Here is a 25,764-nt window from a genome sequence, read left to right on the forward strand (position 1 = left end):
AGCCCTTGGATCTGAGATCGAAAGGTTGCATGGTGCGACTCTAGACCTATGGGTGAATATCCTATCCTGGAGGGTTATTCTGCAAATTTTCAGCAACTTAGCATGCGACCGTTTGATCTCTAATCCAAGGGCCGCCAGCAGCCCGTATCATGGTCACGCCTACCACGACCGTCGCGTCGCTCGCGCGGTCGCACCCTTGGAGATTTAACACGGTGCGTTAGGCTATCTGATGTTGGCATGTCATACATAGTCATCACTTAGTCACTCATACTACAACAAGGTTGGCTATAAGTGTATTTTTTTACACCTCTCTATCTCTTTCTTCGTACTCAAGGAAGAAGCGGTGCTAAGCGCGTGTATTTATTGCATTTGCCAAGGAGTGACCTCTTCCAATGAAATGGTGTTGCTAAGTTTGCTTCATTTAATTAGCTATAGACTCAAAATTGTCTTTTCACCTAGGTACACACGCTTAGCACCATTTCTTCCTTGGGTCACCAAACTAGTCTCTCTCTTCTTGATTAACTTGCCACATCAGACTTTATGCTTATGTGGCAAGCTTAAGCACCTGTAGGAGCAAGTAAAAGTAAGTACAATAGTGCGCTTTACATGGCATTTTTGCATATGTGGAGGAAAGAGGGGCAAGGAAAAAGTGGAGAAGTGGGCTCTCATGCAAGAGCCAGCCTCTACTACATGGTGGAGCATTGGGAGAGCCACTTGTATGGAGGTGGTCAGGAATCTGGGAGACTCACGCCGGTCGTAGCCCCGCAGTTAAAATGATAATGGCAAGTCAAATCACGGGGCCCCACCTGTCCAGCAGTAACTCGCTGTCAAATCACACAGCCCTACGTTTGCAGCAGCCTACTCCCTCGTCTTCTCGCATCTCTGTCGAACCGACTAGGCGGAACTACCCCGCCGCCTACCACGCAGGAAAAGCCCCGCCCTCAACTTTTAAATAGTATATAGTATACTATTTTTGTATCCATGGATTGCGCCCACGCCATGGAGCAAAGCGTCTAGAAAATGGAGGAGAGACGATGGTCTTGCAATAGAGAAGAGGGAGAGGCAAGATGGTGGTTTTGGAATGGAGATGATGGAGAGGAGAGGAGGTGGTTTTGCAATGGAGAAGAGGGAGAGGAGCGTGCGACAGCGATTTAGGATTGGACGAGAGGGCCGACGCGCTGGATCAAAATCAAACTTAATTTACCCTTCAATTAAGAAAGCGACCCCACATTAACTAGTCTCCCTTTTATTCTGGGTCATAATTGACCATGATTTTCGCACATAAAATATATGTTATACGTTGTATACAAGGCCACTATCAAAATTAAAATTTGCAACTATACAAGGCCACTAACATTAATCGAGGCAAAATTGATGGCGTTTGCCTCATACTAGCACCCGAGGACATTAATATCCCTTGTGTGCATGCGGGAGTGACAAGGTTAGCTTGCATTCCCAACATTATCAACCAATGAGGAGTAAGAGGGTTGGCTTGTTGTGCTTGGGAGAGAAAAACCACATTAATTAACACGACAATCAAGGTGACAAGCTAGCTTGCAACATTGACTTAAACATAGCATTGATTTTTACCTTGGTACATGTAATCTGAGTTTGTGGCCTTGTATACAAAAATGGAGGAAGTATAATTTGAAAGTACATTTAGATACGAACCAAACGATACAATTTTTGGTGACATGCATTCACATTTTTCTTGTCAAATACAGTACGTGGTCAAAATTTGACCCAAAATACGCGAAACAACAAAAAAATACTTCCAAGACCAGCACCGCTCTTCCGCTCTTCTCCTCTTAAACCACCGCCGCTCCTCTCCTGTTCCAATCTAAATGCAGCGCCGCTCCTCTCCTCTTCCATTTCAAAACCACCGCCCCTCCTCTCCTGTTCCAGTCCAAAACCAGCGTCGCTCCTCTCCCGTTCTAATCCAAAACCAGCGCTGCTCCTCTCCTCTTCCATTCAAAAACCACCGCCGGTGAGTGAAGGTGCTGTGGAGAAGTAGATCGATGGAGGAGTACAACCGATACATGAGGATCACAGATGGTGACCCTATGAAGCTAGCTAGGATGTTGGAGATACAGTCTTGGTTTGACAACAAGGACCAACTAGCGGCGACGGTGACATCCATGGCCAAATATCTGCAACAGAGCGAAAAGGCGGCGATACTCCCGGAGGGAGTCGCGCCGGAGTAATAGAGCTACTTCTCTGGGCCATGGAGCAAACAGATTCATCGAATCCGATCGTGAGGGAGCGGTGGTGGGAGTATCGATCCCAGATGGAGCATCCACCAGAGATTGAAGGATCGAGCATCTACAAGGTGCCGTTTGTGAGGGTGTCCTGCCAGAGCAAGCCGGTGCAGTCTTTGTTGACTGAACCCAACTGCAAGAGGAGAAAAGCAGTTGGCCCGACGACGCTTCACCACCATCGTCTCCCTCGCCGTTCACATCGTCTCACGGGGCGGCTGTCTGCCGCCGAGGAATAGGAGGGGGCTGCCCCCCAGCCCAATAGTCGGGCAGGTTGTGAATTGTCAGGAGGAGCTTAGGGTTGTCAGTATTTGCAGGTTGTGAATTGTGTTTTGTGTTGTGTATTTTGAGAGTACTTTCATATATGAATGTCTTTTGAATTTCAGATTTACAGTATTGAGCATATGAAGTATTTTATGAATTCTAGATATCTGTTTTTAGCACTTAAAAAATGTAGTTTCATAGGAGTATAAAAGTGCAGACAATGTGATTCTCAGAGAAGAAACTACAAGTTTCAGTTTCAGATAAGAAACTACAAGTTCAGTTTTAGATAAGAAACTGCAACTTTCAGAGGCAGGGCATTTATATTAACACGGCCTTTTCAAATAGGGTTAACATCATGTTGGAAGTTTTATTCATGGTCGAAAATGGAACTACCAACCAGTTAACATCATGCTGATCAATATTCATGCATAGCACATCTTCATATGATGCACAGTCAAAATGCCCACACAATGTCGAGTGTGCGAAACACAGAGAAAACGAGGGACGAAGTTTTGGTAAGTGTTGGACGTGGTTTTGGGATGCCCCATCTAGGCTTTCATTTTTAACATGCACAGCCCACGTCCTTGGATGGGAGGTCCATAGGCCTGTTTGTATTTTCTTAGGGCCGTCATGTATCGACCGGCCTATGGACCTCCCATCTGAGGTTTTATTTTTGGCAGCCCAATTTATGTATTTTTTTGAAGAAAACACAGAGGTCTGTTCTATTTTTCTATATAAGAATAGGAACGCCAGGTCCAACTTATGTTTCCCTTCTAACTATATTATATATATTTAAATTATTTTATATGTTGACTATTTAGTTCACATAATTGGCAAATAGATGACCGCTCTCGCGATCCCCTTCGCCCCCGCCACCACCTCCACCCTCGCCGCCGCCCCCGCCACTACCTCCACCCTTGCTACCGCCATAGATCTCGCCGTCACCCCCCGCCTCCTGACTCCGGGCACACCTGCCCCCCTCAGCAAGTCCGCTCCCGCGCCCCATGGAGTCGCCGGCCATATCCACGGGGGAATGGCTGGAAGACAGGCAGATGTACAAGATGCATCTCCCACATGTCTACAAAGCCTTCCCGCGGATGCTCCAGCCGCTCGACTCCATCACGCCGGCGGTGCTGCGGGAGACTCGAGGGAGGAGATGGAGAGAGCGGGCGATGCGGATCCGTGATGACGCTCTCTCCTGGACCCAGTGCACGCGCGAATGGAGGGAAGCAGAGGAGGAAGCTGCGATGGAGGACGCCAAGGAGGGACCGAATCCGTTCTCTCACTCGCGCAGGTATGCTCGGATGTGCAAGGATCATGTGGATTGGGAGCTGCTGAATCTAGCCATGTGGATCTACTTCAAAGGAGATTTCTTAGAGAAGCACAGGATGCCCCACCCCAGTGAGCCGCCGATTGAGTTCGTTCGATGGGCGAAAGGAGAAGTGAATTTAGGATATCCACGCCGTGTTGCGAGATGGGAATGCTTGACTGGACTCCTGCCCGCCAGCACGCCACCGGAGCCGGATAGGTGGATCCCCTACCTTACCTCTCCCCCAAACCTGCAGAAGATTGAAATTAGGCTTGCAATCTGCTTCAATTGAGCTGTCTGGTGGTTATTTATGCTTCCTGAGAGACAACATCTGGCTGGAGGATGAGAAGGAACCAGGAACTCCGATGAATTTCCCCTATCACAATGGGGGAGCGCCGGTTGGGCAGTGGTACGGCCCACCTCCGCCCCAAATGGGGGCACAATCTGGGCAGGCTCCTGTAATTGCCCAAGATCAATATGCTGGTGGTTCTGACTCTCAGATCAGTGGGAAATCTCAAGGCAAGAATCAGCAAAAGAAGAGATAGGACATCCAGAAAACTGCTCCTGCCCCTGCTTCAGGCCTTATGGCATAGTCTGAGGTGATCTGCTACAACTGTGGGGAACCAGGGCATCATTTGGATAAATGTGTCAAGCCCAGGAGTTGTTTTATCTGCAAAATGGTTACCCATAAAGTTGAGAATTGCCCTGTCAGAAGGAAAACCCATAGTTCTGCTAGATATGTTGGAAGTGCTACTCCAGGATTATGTCCACCATTGACAGAATTTTTTGTGACATAGAATTAGATAGTTTTTTTCCCTTTCTAGTTGTAGAGCTCTGCCCAGATGAGGTAGTGACCATGCTCCTTTGCTCTGGGACTCTGGTCTTAACCAAACTCCAAAGAGCAATAGTTTTAAATTTGAAAAGTGGTGGTTGCTTAGAGAAGATTTTACTGAGCTAGTCAGGAAAATTTGGAATGAGCCTACTGGGAGCAGCTGCCCCCTAGAAAATTGGCAGATCAAAATCATGAGATTTAGAAGAACTACCAAAGGGTGGAACTCCAATGAGGAAGCTAATCTTAGAAGATACAAAAGGCTTCTTCTCCTTGAGTTTGATTCTCTAGATATTAAGGCAGAAACCACTGACCTCTCTGAGGCTGAGACTAATAGATTAAACTTTGTCCATGAAGAGCTCAAGAAAATTTGGCTTCAAGAAGAAATCAAAGCCAAACAAAGGTCTAGAGATAGGAACATTAAGGAGGGTGATAGAAATAATGCTTACGTCCATGCAGTAGCTAACCAGAGGAGGAAAACCCTCATTCACTCCCTTGATGGTCCTAATGGCCCTGTTATTGAGGTAGATGAGATGCTGAAAGTGGCTAGTGACTTCTACAAAGACCAGTTTAAGAAAGAAAACCCTTCTGGGTTCTCTCTACAAAACAATTTTTCTCTGCTTCTGAAAAAGTCTCTCCTGCTGAAAATGAGCTGCTAGAAGCCCCTTTTTCAGAGACAAAGGTGAAGGAAGCCATTTTTAGCTCTTATCCTGATGGGGCTCCTGGTCCTGATGGGATCCCCTTCTTTTTTTACCAGCATTTTTGGGACTTGGTGAAAAATGATCTCTTAGATCTTTCCCAAGCCTTTCATAGAGGAGAGTTGGATCCATCAACTTACTCATGGGGGGTCTATTAGGGTCAAGTTAAATAACTGTGAAAGTGATTTTTTTCCTTGCTGGTAAAGGCCTTAGGCAAGGTGACCCCATCTCCCCGCTTTTGTTTAATTTAGTAGTGGACGTTCTTACTAAAATGCTGAGCAAAGCTGCTGATCATAGTCTGATTGCAGGGCTCTGTCCTGAGGTCTGCCCTGGTGGCATCATCTGCCTTCAATATGCAGATGATACCATCCTTTTCTTAGACAATGACTCCACACATGCTAGCAATCTGAAAACTATTCTAACCTGGTTTGAACAAGTCTCAGGCATGAGAATCAACTACTCTAAAAGTAAACGCATCCCTATCAACATGGATGATCAGGAGTTAGCTGACTTCCTCTCTATTCTAGTTTGTAATAAAGGTAACTTCCCCATTAAGTACCTAGGTATCCTTCTCCACTATGATAAACTGAGGAGAGAGGATATCCAACCCCTTCTGGATAAAATCATTAAAAGGATTGCTGGGTGGAGGGGCAAACTTCTCTCTCACAGAGGTAGATTGATCCTCATACAAGCTTGTTTGGCTAGCATTCCAGTGTATCTCCTCTCCTTCTTCAAGTTCCCTAAATGGGCAGTGAACCTCATCAATTCTCAGATGTCTCATTGATTTTGGAATGATTTTGATGGAAATAGGAAACTACACCTTGCTAATTGGGCCCTAGTCTCTATGAAAAAAGATTTTGGAGGCCTAGGCATACCTAACCTCCAAGAAATTAACATTTGTCTTCTAGGGTCTTGTATTAAAAGATTCTATGAGGAAAACCTGAAACCCTGGAAGCTTCTTATTGCCCATAAATACCTAGGAAATAAACCTAATATTTTTGTCCCTTCCTCCAACCTTAAGACCTCTAGATTTTGGGAAGGATTAAAATCTATTATGCATGCTGTGAAATTTGGTTACAGATGGAACATAGGGGATGGGAGCAGAACCAGGTTCTGGGAAGATACTTGGTTTGGCACATCCCCCCTAGCAGTCCAATTTTGGCCTATTTACTCTGTCCGCAATGAGCTTAACAAAAGTGTCAATGAAGTTTGGGACGGTCAATGCCTAAAACTCTCTTTTAGAAGGAACTTTAGTGATAGTCTCATGGAACAATGGTTCCAGTTGGAGGAAATTGTCAAAAGCATTACCTTTACTGCCAAGCCGAATGCCCTGATTTGGCGGCTGGACAATAAGGGGAAGTATTCCTCTAGCTCCCTCTATCATGTTATCAACTTTAGAGGGGTTCAACCCGTGTTTATCCCTGCTGTCTGGAAATTGAGAGTTCCCCATAAAATTCATATATTTCTCTGGCTTCTCTCCAAAAACAAATTGATGACTAGGGATAACCTTAGGAAGAGACACGTCATCAAACCCCTTGATTGTGTTTACTGCTTGGAACAAGAGTCTCGTTCTCACCTATTTTTTGAATGTATAGTTGCTAAACATCTCTGGGCCCACATTGAGAAATATTTCTCTAGTCAGATTGGATCATCCTTCGAATCTGTCATCAGATTCTGGATTGCTACCAAAAAGTGCTCAGTTTTAAACACTGTTAGCTCAGCTGTCCTTTGGTGCCTCTGGAAATATAGAAATGCTATGATTTTTAGTAACACCTCCTGGATTTCCATTCCGCAAGTCTTGAGGTTGATCAGGAACATGGTGAGGAACTAGGCGATTCTCTCCTCCAGATCGGACAAGGACAAGTTGATGAGCTTTGTGGAAACCCTAACAAGATCCCTCCAGAAACCGTTGGCGATCACTTGTGGCTGAACAAGGCTCGACCTGCTCTTGGGCTGGACCCGTGGGCTCGTCTCAAGATCTCTTATGAAGATGATGGGCACCTGGCGCTGAAAAAGAGGGACATCCACCATGCTACGCCTTCCAGCCCGGTGTCTTCGCTTGCTTACTGGTTGCCGCAGGCTGACACGGCCCCTCAACTGAAGACCATGAAGGCTTCGCTGGACCCTCCTTGTGTCATTTGAGTGCTCTATCCCCTCTGCCTTTGGCACCGCTCGGGTGATTTGTGTTATTCAGAGAACTTGTTCATCCAGCCCCTAGTTTGTAGCTTTTCTACCTTTGCTTTCGAACTGCTCTTTGAGTTGCTGTATCATAATATGTTGTGGTTTCGTTCTTAGCAATGGAACCGGGAGATGCTCCCTGTTTTTCTAAAAAAATTATTTTATATGTTATTATATAAAGCTTGGTAAGACTATAAATTTAAGGACGAATGTAATAATATCACTTATTATTTAAATATATTTATAACAAAATGCTGAGCCCCTTTTTATTTTTTGATAACATTGCTGGCCCAACCCAACATTGTAATTAGAATCAGCCCAGCAAAATCATGTATTTCGAGAAAGTGCAAATGTGTTGTAATTTTTTAGGAAATAGAATAAATGGGCCGCATGGACGCTGCATTATTTGTTCACCCAGCCCAGTTAATGGCTGTAATTCAAAAAAAGGTCAAATTGATTGTAAATTCTACCGCGCAAAAAAAGACTGTAAATTCTGAAAAAATGGGTTGAATATGTGCCACATTTTTGGAGGCTGAAATGTGGGCCAATAGGTCGAAGCCAATGCAAGTCGTTGTCAATTTAGTCAACAAATGATTCTGACATGTTAGCCGTTGGATTTACATCCAACGACCGACATCCATCTTCAATCTCTCGTCTTCTTCCTCCAGTGCCGCCAGGACCACCTCCCGCCTCGTGCTGCTAGTAGCTCTGCTTAGCACGCTTCGCTATGAAACGCTACTCCACCGTTGGCCAGGCCATCCCTCCACCCCTCCACACCTCCTGTTCTTCTCCACCGACTGCCAAACCACACCGCACTAGAACCAGTTAACCCTCGTACACCTCTCTGTCTGCGACTCTACTCCCGCGTCTTCCCATCTCCGGCTCGTTGCCATCCGGGGCCTCGCCGTCGTCCACCACCTTGGATGCGCTCGGCGCAGTGTGGTCAACGTGGTCAACGAATGACACCGTCGGAAGTAGACTATGCGTGGAGAGGCTGACAGCTGGGTCCACGGCCGCACATAAGGAAATGCCTCCTTATTACGCGCAAAATAATGATTCCTCCACCTGACATGTGGGACCCACCGGAAGGGCCTCTATATTTCACGAAATAAAGTCACCCCCGCTGACATGTCAGACCCACCAGCTATCTTCGCACGCAAGAAAGTGCCTCCTTATTACGCACAAAAAATGAATATTCCCCCTGCCAGCTGGAACCCAGCATAGTGGGAGGTTGACTTGTGGGCCTACCAAGTTGACGGGACGGAGGTCTTTGTCAACTTAGTCAATATGAACGATTCTAGCTCCTGTTGCTATACGATGTTCATCCAACGGCCATAGTGCTTCTTCATCCTCTGGTCTTCTTGCTCCAGCCGCCCAAACCAGCGCCGGTGATGTCGCGTGCTCCTGCCTCCTGTGGCCGGCTGTGATGCCGCGGAGGCCTCACCGCCCCCTACTACTCCCACCGCTGGCCAGGCCATCCCTCTACTCACCCACACCCCCGTTATTCTGCGGCGACAGCAGCCTCACACCGTAGCCGAACCGGTGAACCCTCGTACTCCTCTTTGCGTGGGCATCCACTGCTGCGTCTTCCCCGGCTCCGAGTCGTCCCCTTCCTAGTCCTCGCCATCGTCCATCGCCCTAGTGCTCTCGGCGCGGTGTGGTCAACGACCGACTTCCATTGGAAGAGTATTGTACGTGGAGAGGCTGACAGCTGGGTCCATGGCAGCCGCAAGGAAGTGCCTCCTTATTACGCGGAAAATAATTATTCCTCCACCTGACAGCGGGGACCCACCGGACGGGCCACCAGTATTTTGCAAAAAAAATCGTTTTCCCCTGACTGCTGGGACCCATCGGACGGGCCACCGTATTTCGCGAAAAAATGTTCGCCCCGCTGTCAGCTCGCACCCACCGGAAGTGCCTCCTTATTACGCACAAAAAAAATGAATACTCCCCGGGCTAGCTGGGACCCACCTTGCTTGGAGGCTGACTTGTGGGCCTACTAAGTTGACGGGGACGAAGGGCTTTGTCAACTTAGTCAATATGAACGATTCTAGCTCCAGTGACTGTATGATGTCCATCCAACGGCCGTAGTGCTTCTTCAACCTCTGGTCTTCTTGCTCCAGCCACCCAAAGCAGCGCCGGTCGTGCCGCATGCTCCTGCCTCCCGTGGCCGGCTGTGCTGCCGCAGAGGCCTCACCGCCCCCTACTATTCCCACCGCTGGCCAGGCCCTGCGGCGACGATAGCCTCACACCGCAGCCGAACCAGTGAACCCTCGTAGTCCTCTCCGCGCGGGCTTCCACTGCCGTGTCGTCCCCTTCCTAGGCCTCGCCGTCGTCCACCGCCGTGGTGCTCTCCGCGCGGTGTGGTCAACGTGGTCAAGGAACGACTTCCATCGGAAGAGTACTGTACGTGGAGAGGATGACAGTTGGGTCCGTGGCCACAACCCAGTTTTTTTGTGATTTGCCAAGTAAGTCGCTTTGTCAGGCCTGTTGGGCTGCAAATCTTTCAAGATGAGGAGAGCTTTCATTTGGCTGGCCGAGAAAATGGCCCATCAGCAATGAGCAATAGGTTGTACATTCTTAAAACACATCAAACCGGCAATTAGTTTCAAATATCCTTTTTTTCATTTCAAGATTTTAAATTACATTAATTTTTATGCGTGGAGAATTTGTTTGATTTTATATCGATATACATTTATTTTTAAAATCAGTTTGAATGTGAGTCGAAATTTCGGGATTAAAAACAGTTCAGACCGCACCGAAATATGCAAAATTTCGTATAATTTTTTAACCGTTGCCACAATACGGGCTGTAATGCTAACAAAAAGAATATGGGCTCTAAAAAAACCTTAAGAATTAGCAAATGGGCTGTAAATTATTAGAAATAATGGCAGATGGGCTGTATGCTGTTTTCCACAGATTTGAGGCTTTCCTAAAAAAAGGTTGACACACAAGCAATGACTGTTGGATGTCCATCCAACGGCCGTCGTGCTTCTTCAATCTCTGCTCTTCCTGCTCCAGCCGCTCAAACAAGCGCCGGCGGGACTGCCTGCTCCCTCCTCCTCACGGCCGGCTGTGCTGGTGCGCAGGCCTCACTGCCCGACCGTACTCCCATCGCTAGCCTAGCCATCCCTCTACTCACCCACACCTGCTGCTATTCTCCGGCGACGACAGACGAACCAGTAAACCCTCGTACAGTCGTACTCCTCTCCGCGTGGGAAACAACTGCCGAGTCTTCCCTGGCTCCGTGTCGTCCCCTTCCTAGGCCTCGCCGTCGTCCACCGCCCTGGTGCTCTCGGCGCGGCGTGGTCAACGTGGTCAAGGAACGACTTCCATCGGACGTGGACTGTACGTGGAGAGGCTGACAGCTGGGTCCACGGCAGCAGCAAGGAAGTGCCTCCTTATTACACGGCAAATAATGATTCCTCCACTTGATAGCTGGGACCCACCGTACGGGTCACTATATTTCGCGAAAAAACGTTTCCCCTGACTGCTGGGACCCACCAGCTACATCTTCGCACGCAAGGAAGTGCGTCCGGGCAAAAAAAATGATTCGCCCCCTGACTTCTGGGACCCACCAGCTACATCTTCGCAGGCAAGGAAGTGCCTGACAGTCGGGACCCACTTGGTCGAAGCATACGTAGCGTTGTCATTCTAGTCACGAACGTGTACGTACATACTGGTCGATGTAGAGGCACGCACGTGTCGTAGTAGAGGCGCGCACGTGTCGTAGTAGAGGCGCGCACGTAGCATTTACACGTACGTACAACGGACAGGGTGCAAGAAAGGAAATACGGCCACGTATGTGTACATATGGGCGGGGTCTCGAACGCCTACTCGCGCATACATACGGCCACGGCTCGTGTACATGGCTGGGTCGAAACGGAGAAACAGCATCGTCGTCATGTTCATGGGGAGGCAACGGAATGCGTCGTGTTCATGGGGAGGCAATGGAATGCGTCGTGTTCATGGAGAGGCAACGGAATGCGTCGTGTTCATCGGGAGGGCTTGGACGGAACAGGCGGTGGAAACGAGGCCGGGCGTACCGCGGAACGGAGGAAACGGCCTTGTGTTCGAGCGGCCACATTCGAAACAGGATCTTGTTCATCGGGAGGGGTCTGGCATACCACAAAACGGAGGAAACGGACCTCCTATGGTCGAAACGGGGATCCTGTTCATCGGGAGGGGTGTGGCGTACCGCAAAATGGAGGAAACAGACTTGTGTTGGAGCGCTACGGTCGAAACGGGGGTCATGTTCATCGGGAGGGGTGTAGCGTACCGCAAAACGGGACTCCACAGGATAATGTTCATCTCCACCGTCGACCTCCTCCAGCCTCCACCGGCTCCTGTTCATCCAGCCTCCACGGGCTCCTGTTCATCCAGCCTCCACCGCGCGCTACTCCACCGGCTACTGTTCAACCACCCCACCACCGTCTACTGTTCATCCATCCCTCCACACCACGGGGTCCTGTTCAACCACCCCTCCATGGGCACCCCTCCACCGTCTACTGTTCATCCAGCCCTCCACACCACGGGGTCCTATTCAACCACCCCTCCAGCGTCTACTGTTCATCTAGCCCTCCACACCACGGGGTCCTGTTCATCCACCCCTCCACAGGCACCCCTCCACCGTCTACTGTTCATTTAGCCCTCCACCACACCACGGGGTCCTATTCATCCAGAGGCAACCCCACCGCTCACTGTTCATCCAACCCCCCCTCGCAACGCTCACTGTTCATCCCATCGATCGGCTTCAGTTGGCAGCAGTAGCGAAGGAATCGCTCGATCGGGTTAGTTAACAGCCATCGATCGATCGCTCGGGTTCAGTAACGCATAGCCTACAATGCAATTGCTCGGGTTCAGTTAGAGCCCAACGCCTCGCTCGGGTTCAGTTAGAGCCAACGCCTCGCACACACGCGCGTACGTGTACGAGAGAAACGCGCATCGCTCGGCCCCCGACCTCCCATCGTAACCGGGAACTCCCCGAAATTTTCCTCCCCCTCGCTTCTACCACGGTTTTTTCCGTCATGGATGGCCCAAAGAATGTCATGCAGCTGCGTCTCCGGCCCGCCCAGGACGAAAAGCCCATTTTCTGTCATGATTTTTTGTCATAGAAGTAGGAGCCCACCACATCTATGATGATACCAGGTTTTGTCACAATTATCGTCATAGAAGTGTCATATGTATGACAGAATTTTTTTTCGTTCGGCCCAAAATGTCACAGATGTGTTTTTTTTGTAGTGCTTGTGCCTTTGATCTCCATCTCGAAAGCACTGTCATGATCTCCATCGTCACCGGCTTGACACCTTGATCTCCATCGTAGCATCATTGTCGTCTCGCCAACTATTGCTTCTATGACTATCGCTACCGCTTAGTGATAAAGTAAAGCAATTACATGGCGATTGCATTTCATACAATAAAGCGACAACCATAAGGCTCCTACCAGTTGCCGATAACTTTTACAAAACATCATCATCTCATACAACAATTTATATCTCATCACGTCTTGACCATATTAGATCACAACATGCCCTGTAAAAACAAGTTAGACGCCCTCTACTTTGTTGTTGCAAGTTTTACGTGGCTGTTACGGGCTTCTAGCAAGAACCGTTCTTACCTACGCATCAAAACCACAATGATTTTTCGCCGAGTGTGCTGTTTTAACCTTCAACAAGGACCGGGCGTAGTCAAACTCGATTCAACTAAAGTTGGAGAAACACACACCAGCCAGCCACCTGTGTGCGAAGCACGTCGGTAGAACCAGTCTCATGAACGCGGTCATGTAATGTCGGTCTGGGCCACTTCATCCAAAAATACCGCCGAATCAAAGTAAGACGTTGGTGGTAAGCAGTATAACTATTATCACCCACAACTCTTTGTGTTCTACTCGTGCATATAACATGTACGCATAGACCTGACTCGGATGCCACTTTTGGGGAACGCAGTATTTCAAAAAAACCGTACGATCACGCAAGATCTATCTAGGAGATGCATATCAACGAGAGGGGAGAGTGTGTCCATGTACCCTCATACACCGAAAGCGGAAGTGTTCAGTAACGCGGTTGATGTAGTCGAACGTCTTAACGATCCAACCGACCCAAGTACCGAACGTACGGCACCTCCGTGTTCAACACACGTTTAGCAGGATGACGTCCCTCGATCTCTTGATCCAGTTGAGGACGAGGGAGAGTTCCGTCAGCACGATGGCGTGGCGACGGTGATGATAAAGTTACCGGCTGTAACAGCCCGAATTTTCAATTTGGATGTTATACATAGGTCATCATATGCATGTCATATTTTATTTGCATTTTGTTGTGATCCTAGAAATTCTAAGAAACTCAAGGACCCACGGAGAGAGTTGGGGATTTCATTTATTTTCATATTTGAATTTTCTCAAATTTGAAAAGAGGATCATTTGGATTTTAATAATTTTTCTCTCCGAAATATTTCCAATATTAAAATAAATGTGTGGAGATAAAATGACTTATCCAAAAAAAGAGGGGAATATTGGAGGAAAAAATGTTAAAATCAAATAAATATTTTTATTTGGAATTTTAATGTTATTTTATTTGAACTAGCAAATATGCCCGTGCGTTGCAACGGGGAAAACATACCTTTGCCCGCTATAATGACTCATCTGTTTATTCACTCTCTTCGCCGCTACCATCAATGGTATTCAAGTTCACCACCTATTTAACATGAATGTGATCAATCTCAAGGTGATGATGTTGGTCATCATATAACATGTCTTTTGCAAGCCCCTCCCTTCATCAACATGTAATTTAGAGTACTTGTAATGATGATGGGCGCCATCCGTGTCTCATCCACACTTGGTGCATGCACAATCCCCACACTCTTGCCATCTAGTCCAAGACTCATTCGTGTTATCGCTCCTCCTCGAGGGTAACAATCTCTTCCTGTACATGCTCATAATTATTTGTTATAATAATGGACATCACTAACCTCTCATCTGCATCTGGTAAATGGGTTGTCCCCCACAAAAAAATGAATTCCTAAAGAGTAATATTGAATCGAAAAATCCCTTGGCAGTCATTATATACTAACTTCAGTTTTTGAGTTTACATATTCTTAGATATTATCTTCCGTGTATCCGGCTGACTACCAAGACCTGAGTTTCAAAGCAGTTTTCTTATCAAGTTTCTCGAGTAAAGCCTCCATACATTTGGAATGAGCATAAAGGTACTCAACCCCTCTTAGATGACATCTTCAACAACGAACAAAGTACCATTGATTTAAGGATGCCATAGTTTCTTAGTAGGTTAAAAAATAATTGTCAACAATATATAGTTCATGTAACTATTATAGATGGCAGCTCCCAGCGCCACACAGCCCAGTCACCAGCTCACCACGTCGGCCCAAGGCCCACATAAACCCTCCATAACCCTACGCACTTCCTGGCGCGATGCGTGCATGCGTGTGTTTATTGTTGGTGGCGGTGTATAGTACGGGGAGAGAGGTGAGATCGGGGAAGGTGGCGCCCCTCGCCCCCATCCCCATGGTCGTGCCTCCGCCGCACTTGCCACTTTCCCGTCGACCACCTCCTCAAACGCGCTACCCGCACGCATCCTATTCTATACCTACATCAGCACGCCTCGGTCACGAGCAACTCGTCGCCACCTCCAACCACGCCGGTCCCCTGCTTCCATGTCTGCATGCCTCGGCTCCTCCTCTGCACCGGCCGCCCCCTCGAGCTTGCTTCTCTGCACCACCCTGAGCCCCCTCTACCATGGTTGTCTGGAACCTCATGCCCACATCCTCGACCAGCACCACAGGACCACCACGTCGCCTCCCCCATCGTAGCCTTGCCTCCCTGTGTGCTTGTGCCCTGCTAGATCGTGGAGTTCTTCCATCACTGTGGCTCGAGATAGAAACACCACAGTTGGGTCAAGTCTCGGAAGCCAAGCTCGACCAGCTGATAGGAGGGAGGCGACGTGCTGCTACAACCTGTAGCTTATCCTCCTTCCGGCCGATGATGGATTCGAATTTCTCCTGGTCGCTGTGGAGGTCGGGTGGTCCAAGGCGGCAAAGGCAACAACGCACAGAAGCATGGTGTGGTATTGGGCAAGCTCCTCCAAGTCTAGAGGCTGCCTTGTGGTGGCGCGCATGGCCGATGGACTCGGCGGTGAGGACGCTGGTGGTCTAGGGGTGCGTGTGGTCCGATTCCTGCAGCCGATCGGAGGTGTTTCCGTCGCTGAGGAGGCTAGCCGTGAGGGCAAAGCAATCGTCCTCCCTCTCCCTTCAATTTGCACCTCCCGGTGACCAGGAGGAGGACGGTCATGAATAAGCAGATAAATCAGCAGTGGATTATTTCCCACTCGTGTTTACATGGGAGATGGACGACAGCGTGGGCCGTTTTCTTTTCTATTCCATGTAGGAGATGACCAACAAAGCGAAGTTGTTCGACGGATAGAAAGAAATAACATGCGACACCGATAGAAAATAACGTGTGAACGTATGAAGTTAATATTAGGTAAAAAGAAGATGAGATCTCTACGCCGGTTTCAAAAAATATGAGATCGCCAGGGACTCTGAACGGAAGCGGAACAATGCATTGGCAGAACATAAATCTTTATGTGTATGCAATTTTAAATCTTAGTCGTCTATCTTTATGTTTATAACACAAAATCAACGGATATAAAATTATAAATAGATGACGTATGGAGAACTATGAAAGCTTCTGTCCTTTATTATTAGGTATAGATTAGAAAAAATGCATTTTTGAAAATTGCATTATTAGGTCAGACAAATGTTCACCTTTGAGGGAGTCCTGTATTAGGGGGTCTCCGGACAGTCGGACTATCTCCATTGGCCAGACTGTTAGACTATACAAGATTGAAGACTTCGTCTCGTGTCCGGATGGGACTTTACTTGGCGTGGAAGGCAAGCTAGGCAATACGTATATGGATATCTCCTCCTTTGTAACCGACCTTGTGTAACCCTAACCTTCTCCGGTGTCTATATAAACCGAAGGGTTTTAGTCCGTAGGACAAAAATCACAACATACAATCATACCATAGGCTAGCTTCTAGGGTTTAGCCTCTCCGATCTCGTGGTAGATCTACTCTTGTACTACCCATATCATCAATATTAATCAAGCAGGACGTAGGGTTTTACCTCCATCAAGAGGGCCCGAACCTGGGTAAAACTTTGTGTCCCCTGCCTCCTGTTCCCATCCGGCCTAGACGCACAGTTCGGGACCCCCTACCCGAGATCCGCCGGTTTTGACACCGACATTGGTGCTTTCATTGAGAGTTCCTCTGTGTCGTCGCCGTTAGGCTTGATGGCTCCTATTATCATCGATAATGATGCGGTCTAGGGTGAGACTTTTCTCCTCGGACAGATCTTCGTATTCGGCGGCTTTGCACTGCGGGCTAATTCGCTTGGCCATCTGGAGCAGATTGAAAGCTACGCCCCTGGCCATCAGGTCAGATTTGGAAGTTTGAACTACACGACCAACATCGGTGGAGACTTCATCTTCAACAGATTCGAGCCACAGCCGGGCGCGCCCCACTGTCGTGATGGGTATGACCTAGCTCTGCCGCCGAACAGTACCCCAGAGGCCGCGCCCACATCTGCTCGGACCCTTAGCTCGGAGCAAACTGCGCCAATCGAGGACGGGTGGCTAGACACCACCTCAGGGGCTGCAGTCTTGACGGTGATCGAGCCAAACACCAGCATAAACCTCTGCGCAGCCCGTGACTCCAAGGTGCCGGACTCTTTCCCGGACTCCGAACCGTCCGCGCCCTTGCCAATCGAATCCGATTGGGCGCTGAACATGGAATTCACCACCGCAGATATCTTTCAGCACTCGCCCCTTGGCGACATTCTGAATTCACTAAGGACTCTCTCTTTGTCAGGAGAGCCCTGGCCGGATTATGGCCAATAGGATTGGGATGCGGAAGACGAAGAAATTCGACGCCCACCCACCACCCACTTCGTAGCCACTGTCGATGATTTAACCGACATGCTTGACTTCGACTCCGAAGACATCGACGATATGGACGACGATGTAGGAGAAGAACACGAACCAGTGCCTATAGGGCACTGGAAAGCCACCTCGTCATATGACATATACATGGTGGATACACCCAACGAGGGCAATGGCGACAAGATAGCGGAGGATGACCCCTCCAAGAAGCAACCCAAGCACCAACGTCAGCGGCGCCGCTCTAGCTCCCGCCAAAGCAAAAGTGGTGATACTGGCACAGGAGATAATAACACTCCGGATAGCGCCGAAGACAACAACAATCCCCTCTAGCAAGATTTAGAGCAGGAGGATGAAGGAGCCAGCTCTCCTGAGAGAGCGGCTGGCGGAGAGGAGGAGGATGACAATTACATGCCCCCCTCCGAAGACGAGGCAAGCCTTGGCAACGATGAATTCGCCATCCTAGAGGATCCCGTCAAACAAGAGCGCTTCAACCGTCGGCTTATGGCTACGGCAAATAGCCTGAAGAAAAAGCAGCAGCAGCTTCAAGCTGATCAAGATCTGCTAGCTGACAAATGGACTGAAGTCCTCGCAGCCGAGAACTATAAACTCGAGCGCCCCTCCAAGAGTTACCCAAGGCGCAGGTTACTACCCTGACTGGAGGAAGAAGCGTACGATATGGCTGATCGGCCGCCTCGTGGCCGCGATAGAGAGACATTCCAGCCAAAAGCTCCGCCTCCACCCCAACGCCATTCAAATAAAAAGGCATGGGGAGATACGCCAGACCTGTGAGACATATTGGAGGACAAAGCAAAGCATTCAAGATCGATCTATGGATCACGAGGGCACACCACTCTGCGAGATGGTAAACGTCACGCCGGATACAGTAAAAGCAAATCCGGCAGGGCTGAACACAGCGGGCAAGACCCATTCGAGCTGCATCGCGATATAGCCCAATACAGAGGCGCCGCACACCCCTTATGCTTCACAGACGAAGTAATGGAACATCAATTTCCAGAAGGTTTCAAACCTGTAAACATCGAATCATACGACGGCACAACAGATCCCGCAGTATGGATTGAGGACTTCCTCCTCCACATCCACATGGCCCGCGGTGATGACTTACATGCCATCAAATACCTCCCACTAAAGCTCAAAGGACCAGCGCGACATTGGCTTAATAGCTTGCCAGCGGACTCCATTAGCTGTTGGGAAGATCTAGAAGCCGCATTCCTCGACAACTTTTAGGGCACTTATGTGCGACCACCAAACGCCGATGATCTAAGCCACATAATTCAGCAGCCAGAAGAGTCGGCCAGGCAATTCTGGACTCGGTTCCTTACAAAGAAAAATCAAATTGTCGACTGTCCGGATGCGGAGGCCTTAGCGGCTTTCAAGCACAACATCCAAGATGAGTGGCTAGCCCGACACCTTGGTCAGGAAAAGCCGAAATCTATGGCAGCTCTCACGACGCTCATGACCCGCTTTTGTGCGGGAGAAGACAGCTGGCTGGCTCGCAGTAATAACATATCAAAGAACCATGGTACCTCAGATACCAAGGACGGCAATAGCAGGTCACGTCGCAACAAGCATAAGCGCCGCATTAACAGCGAACATAATGAGGATACGGTAGTTAATGCCGGATTCAAAGGCTCCAAACCCGGTAAGCGGAATAAGCCATTCAAACAAAGTATGTCGGGTCCGTCCAGCCTGGACCGTATACTCGATCGCTCGTGTCAAATACACAGCACCCCAGACAAGCCAACCAATCACACCAACAGGGATTACTGGGTGTTCAAGCAGGCCGGCAAGTTAATTGCCGAAAACAAGGACAAGGGGCCGCATAGCGATGACGAGGAAGAACCCCAGCAGCCGCACACTGGAGGACAGAAGAGGTTTCCCCTGCAAGTGCGGACGGTGAACATGATATATGCAACCCACATCCCCAAGAGGGAGCGGAAGCGTGCGCTTAGGGACGTATATGCGTTGGAGCCTGTCGCCCCAAAGTTCAACCCTTGGTCCTCCTGTCCGATCACCTTCGATCGCAGGGACCACCCCACTAGTATCCGTCATGGCGGATTCGCCGCACTGGTCCTAGACCCAATCATCGACGGATTTCACATCACTCAAGTCCTTATGGACGGCGGCAGCAGCCTGAACCTGCTTTATCAGGACACCGTGCGCAAAATGGGTATAGACCCCTCAAGGATCAAACCCATAAAAACGACCTTTAAGGGCGTCATTCCAGGAGTAGAGGCCCATTGCACAGGCTCAATTACACTGGAAGTGGTCTTCAGATCCCCGGATAACTTCCAAAGTGAAGAATTAATCTTCGACATAGTCCTGTTCTGTAGTGGTTATCACGCGCTGCTCGGACGAACCGCATTTGCTGGATTCTATGCGGTACCACATTATGCATACCTCAAGAACAAGATGCCAGGACCTCGCGAAGTTATTACAGTCAATGGAAACACAAAGCGCTCTCTCCGAACAGAGGAGCACACCGCGGCCCTCGCAGCAGAAGCACAAAGCAGCCTCTCAAGGCAATCTACCAGTTCGGCATTTCAAAGCCCGGACACGTTCAAGCGCGCCCGGGAAAATCGGCAAATAGACCGCCTGGCGCGATCTAAGCTCGCGTAGCAATACGGCGACCACCCCAATCCCAGCCCAACGGCGATATTCGTGCCACGCGTACACAATTACGCATTAAAAATACCATGGGCACATGTGGGGAGGGGGGCACAACTGCGGCACGCCCCAAAACGCGGCCTAAACCGCACTAGGGGCTTCCCGTTTGGTTATTTTTCTTTTTCTTTCAGGACTTTAATCTCTGGAAACACTGTCCGGCAGCTCTATCGCCGAACACATGATACAACAACCAAGGAGGCAGACAGCTATGTTATACAACGGAATTCCCAGGTTGATTACAGATTTCATATCATTCCTCAGCTCGCCCTTGGAAGGGACATAGTCCTACTCTTTTGCTTATCGCACTATCTGTATCACTCTGCTTTAATGCAATTTTTTAATAAACCATGCATGACATTACGACCATTATTGCATTCTTGTTATATATATATATATATATATATATGTGTGTGTGTGTGTGTGTGTGTGTGTTCATTAATGACGCCCTGCAACCATACACTCTGGTACAGCCAACACACCAGGGGCTCACATACCCCACAATGCGGTGTGAAAAGTCCAAACACTTTCACAAGTGCGGCACCCCGAACTTATAGCATTATATGCATCAGCTCCGAATCATGTCTTTGGTCAAATGTTGGGTTTGCCCGGCTCCTATGTTTTGGTACCTTACATTCCGCTCTATCGGCTAAGGTAGTGCTAGGAGAACTACTACGATTGTGCCCCGGTTCTGCCGGGCAGAGCACCTCAGTAGAGAAAGCTAAATCTGACTGTCATGATAAGGCGAGAGACTGGTCGCTGTTCGGCGAGGTTTTTCGAGTCCCTAAAGACTTATGCCGCTTAGGGCGAGGGGACGGCTCTGTCCGGCTTACAGGCGTGTATTGCGCCTCGAATTCGGCCTTCCGAATATGAGGGGCTTCACCGAAATTTAAAATTATAAAATTCTATGGCTAAGAGAGAGTGATAAAGCATTATTAGTCCGGTTGCCTTGTTCGTTGTGCTGAGCACCTCCCTCGAAGGACCCAAACATGGGAACAAGAGTGCTCAGGTTTATCCCGAACACCCCAGCACTCGTGGCATGGGGGCTGAAGCCGAGGACTAGCCATCTCTCAGATTGGATAAACAGCCAAATAGAAGGTAATATTTTAAATTCTAACAAGCGTTGCATAGCGAATATGATAGAAGTTTTCATACATACAGGACAAAACGAGCAAGTCTCATTCAAATATTTACATTTTGTGAACACTCATCCGCGATAAGACGGGCACCCGGCAGAACACCCTCGTAGTACATCTCGGGGTGGCGGTGCTCCTTGCCCTCTGGTGGCCCCTCCTTGATCAGCTTCACGCCGTCTAGCTTGACCCACTGCATTTTTACACGGGCGAAAGCCCGGCGTGCACCTTCAATGCAGACGGATCGCTTGACGACCTCCAGCCATGGGCAGGCATCCACAAGCCGCCTCACCAGGCCGCAGAAGCTGTTCGAAAGGGCGTCACCATGCCACAATCGGACTATGAAGCCCTTCATGGCATGATCGGCCGCCTTATGTAGCTCGACCATCTGCTTCAGCTGGTCGCTCATTGGCACCGGATGTTCGGCCTCAGCATACTGAGACCAGAACAGCTTCTCCGTCGAGCTTCCGTCCTTGGCCTGGTAAAATTGTGCGGCATCGGACACACTGCGGGGCAAATCTGCGAGTGCTCCTGAAGAGCTCCGATTCGGGTAAGTAATCGGTAATTCACTTTTACATGCTTGCTTTGCATATATAAATCCTTACCCGCCGCTATCTTCTTCATCGCGTCAATCTCCTGAAGGGCCTTCTGGGCCTCGGCCTTGGCACTCTTCGCGCTCTCACAGGCCGCGGCAAGCTCAGACTCCCGCGTCTTCAAGTCAAGCTCCAATGCCTCGTGCTTCGTCACGAGAGCCTGGAGCTCTTGCTGCACCTCGCCCACCCGAGCCTCGTGCCTCTCTCGCTCGGTGCGCTCCTTGGCCGCTATATCTTCAGCCTTGGTCAGCGCTTGCTTCAGGGTTGCCACCTCGGTCGTGGCCCCTGGCAAAACATACAATGATCCTGTCATTTTGCAATCGCGTCCTTTTTTATATATACATATATCTATAGACGGGGTATTACTTACCCTCGTTCTCCTCGAGCTGCCTCTTGGCAAGGCCGAGCTCTTTCTTGGACCCATCAAGGTCCTGCTTCAGTATGGCGACCTCCATAGTTAGTGCGGTGGACGCCAGCAGAGAAGCCTGCATATGCATATTGACATACTTATATTAGACTCCTGCGATATTATTTGATCCTTTGTTCGGCTTTTCTTTGTGAACACCGAACAAAGCATCATAGGCTACTGTCTATGCGGTAATACTTCTACTACATTTTAAAACACTTACCTCGAAGCCTATTAGAAGGCTGGCACAGGCTTCAGTCAATCCGCTCTTGGCGGACTGAACCTTCTGGATCACCGCACTCATGATGGTGCGGTGCTCCTTGTTGATGGAAGCACTGCGAAGCGCTTCCAGCAGGCTGTCCGGTGCCTCTGGATGGGCAGAGGTCACTGGCACTGGCGTTTTGCCCCTCTTAGAAGGGGACCGCCTGCCCGAGCTCGGAACCGTTGGAGGGTCCGGCGCGGTGTTCGGCTGAGGGCCGAACTCGGAGATCTCAGGGACCCCGTCCCCTTGGCTCCAGGCGTCCGGAAGGTCGCCTTGAGGCGCCTCCGGGACTGTCCCCCCTCAATCCGGTGCCTCTTGAGACAACACCTCGGCTTCGTCGGCTGGATGAGGGGAGGTGGCGGTCGGGACTGGATCGCTATCCATGTCCGACAAGCCCAGGGAGCCGTCCGATGATACCTCGATATTGGCTCGGGGCGGCCTGCACAATTGAGTTCGGCATTAGGAAAAGTAAGTGCGACAAAGGAATCCTATGGGTAACTTTGGTATCCGAATACTTACGATCTCCCCGAGGGCTTGGCCTTGGGCAACCACTCATCTTCGCTTTCGTCGGCGGCGGTGGAGCTGTCCGGAAGGAGAGTCCTTCCCTTCTTGGACCCCCCAGCCTCCCCAGTTGGGGCGGCCTTCCTTTTCTTGTCTCCCCCAGTCGATGGGGAAGCTTCTTCTGCCTCTTCCTTGTCTTCAGGGGAAGAGTGCGCCACAGAGTCATCGGATGGTGAGTCCGACGACGCCTAGCGTCGGGAACTCTTTCGAGCTCCCTTGGCCTTCTTGGTCTTCTCTGGCACCTTATAAGGGGCCGGAGTCAACATCTTCGCCAGAAGGGCGTCTGCGGGGCCTTCGGGCAAAGGAGTCGGACAGTCGATCTGTCCGGCCATCTTCTGCCAGTCCTGTCAAAGGCATGGGAGTTTAGAGCCCGCATAGAGTCAATCTATATAAAAAACAAGTATCCTATCAAAGGTAAAACAGCGTACCGCACTGGCTTGGCGCTTCGCGCTGAATCCGCGATCCTTAGTAATGGGGGGAGGGACCTCGGCGCTCTTAAACAGCACCCTCCAGGCATCTTCATGAGTCGTGTCGAAGAGCCTGTTCAGAGTTCGGTGCTGCGCCGGGTTGAACTCCCACAAGGTGAACTCCCGTTGTTGGCACGGGAGTATCCGGCGGATGAGCATAACCTGGACTATGTTTACGAGCTTGAGCTTCTTGTCCACCATGTTCTGAATACATGTCTGGAGTCCGGTCAGCTCTTTTGAATTACCCCAGGACAGGCCCTTCTCTTTCCAGGAGGTGAGTCGCATGGGGATGCCAGATCGGAACTCGGGGGCCGCTACCCATGCGGGGTCGCGCGACTCGGTGATATAGAACCACCCCGATTGCCACCCCTTTATGGTATCCACAAGGGAGCCCTCGAGCCATGTTATGTTGGGCATCTTCCCCACCATGGCGCCTCCGCACTCCGCCTAGCGGCCGCTCACCACCTTCGGCTTGACATTGAAGGTCTTCAGCCATAAGCCGAAGTGGGGCTTGATGTGGAGGAAGGCCTCGCACACGATGATAAACGCCGGGATGTTGAGGATGAAGTTCGGGGCCAGATCATGGAAATCCAGGCCGTAATAAAACATGAGCCCCCGGATGAAGGGATGGAGAGGGAATCCCAGTCCGCGGAGGAAATGGGTGAGGAATACCACCCTCTCATGGGGCCTGGGGGTGGGAATGAGATGCCCCTCATCTGGGAGCCGGTGCGCAATGTCGTCGGGCAAGTATTCGGCTCTCCTCAGTTTCTTAACGTCCCCCTCCATGACGGAGGAGACCATCCACTTGCCTCCCGCTCCGGACATGGTTGGAGAAGGTTGAGATGGAAGTGAGGGCTTGGGCGCTAGAGCTCGAGTGTGCGGGAGCGGATGAGCAGAGGAGGAAGAAGGTGTGGATAGAAAGGCGAATCCTTATCCCTTTATATGGGCGGACAAAACTAAGCGTCCCCACTTGCCTGGTAAAACTCGCTTATCCCCCAAGCGCCGCAATTGATGGAGTGGTTGGGTTACCCATGCCCGTATTGATGAGAATCCCGTAATAAGGGGACACGATCTCTGCTTTGACGAGACGTGTCGAAAAACTGCCTCGCGTTATGTGCGGGGCTTGTTAAAAGAAACGGTTCGAATAATCACCGGGCCATGACGTAACGTCGTGTTGCCAAAACAAGCCAGCAAATTAGATCTGCGAAAATATTATTCTCTCTACGGTGGAATGTGGAACTTATTTTGCAGGGTCGGACACTATCCTCATATTCAAATTCTTCTGTGATGTATTCGGAGAAGGAACCCACCTTGCAATGCCGAAGACAACTGCGCGCCGGACTCATCGTCATTGAAGCCTGGTTCAGGGGCTACTGAGGGAGTCCTATATTAGGGGGTCTCCGGACAGCCGGACTATCTCCATTGGCCAGACTGTTAGAGTATACAAGATTGAAGACTTCGTCTCGTGTCTGGATGGGACTCTACTTGGCGTGGAAGGCAAGCTAGGCAATAAGTATATGGATATCTCCTCCTTTGGAACCGACCTTGTGTAATCCTAACCTTCTCCGGTGTCTATATAAACTGAAGGATTTTAGTCCGTAGGACAACAATCACAACATACAATCATACCATAGGCTAGCTTCTAGGGTTTAGCCTCTCCGATCTCGTGGTAGATCTACTCTTGTACTACCCATATCATCAATATTAATCAAGCAGGACGTAGGGTTTTACCTCCATCAAGAGGGCCCGACCCTGGGTAAAACTTCGTGTCCCCTGCCTCCTGTTACCATCCGGCCTAGACGCACAGTTCGGGACCCCCTACCCGAGATCCGTCGGTTTTGACACCGACAACCTTGTTCTAAATTTTTTATTTAGATGGTGATTTTTTTGGCATTTTAAGAATATTTTTATATTTTATAAGGGTTTTTGTTTTTTTCGGCGGATTTTTTTAAAAAAACTTCCCGCCCGACTGGGCCGGAGGCCCAACCGAGCAAGCCGGCCCGCAATCGCGCCGCCCTCCTCCTTCGACTCGGGACCGGAGTCCCGAGCACGTCCGCCGCTGCCGCCATGTCCGGCCTGGACACGGGCGCCGTCGCCCCTCTCGCAAGCCACCGTCGCCTCCCCCTTCCCCCTTTAAATAGCGACCCGGGGCCCCCCTTGGACCCCGAGCCAGCCGCC

Source organism: Triticum aestivum, chromosome 3A (genome assembly GCF_018294505.1).
Source record: "Triticum aestivum cultivar Chinese Spring chromosome 3A, IWGSC CS RefSeq v2.1, whole genome shotgun sequence".
Classification (NCBI taxonomy): Eukaryota; Viridiplantae; Streptophyta; class Magnoliopsida; order Poales; family Poaceae; genus Triticum; species Triticum aestivum.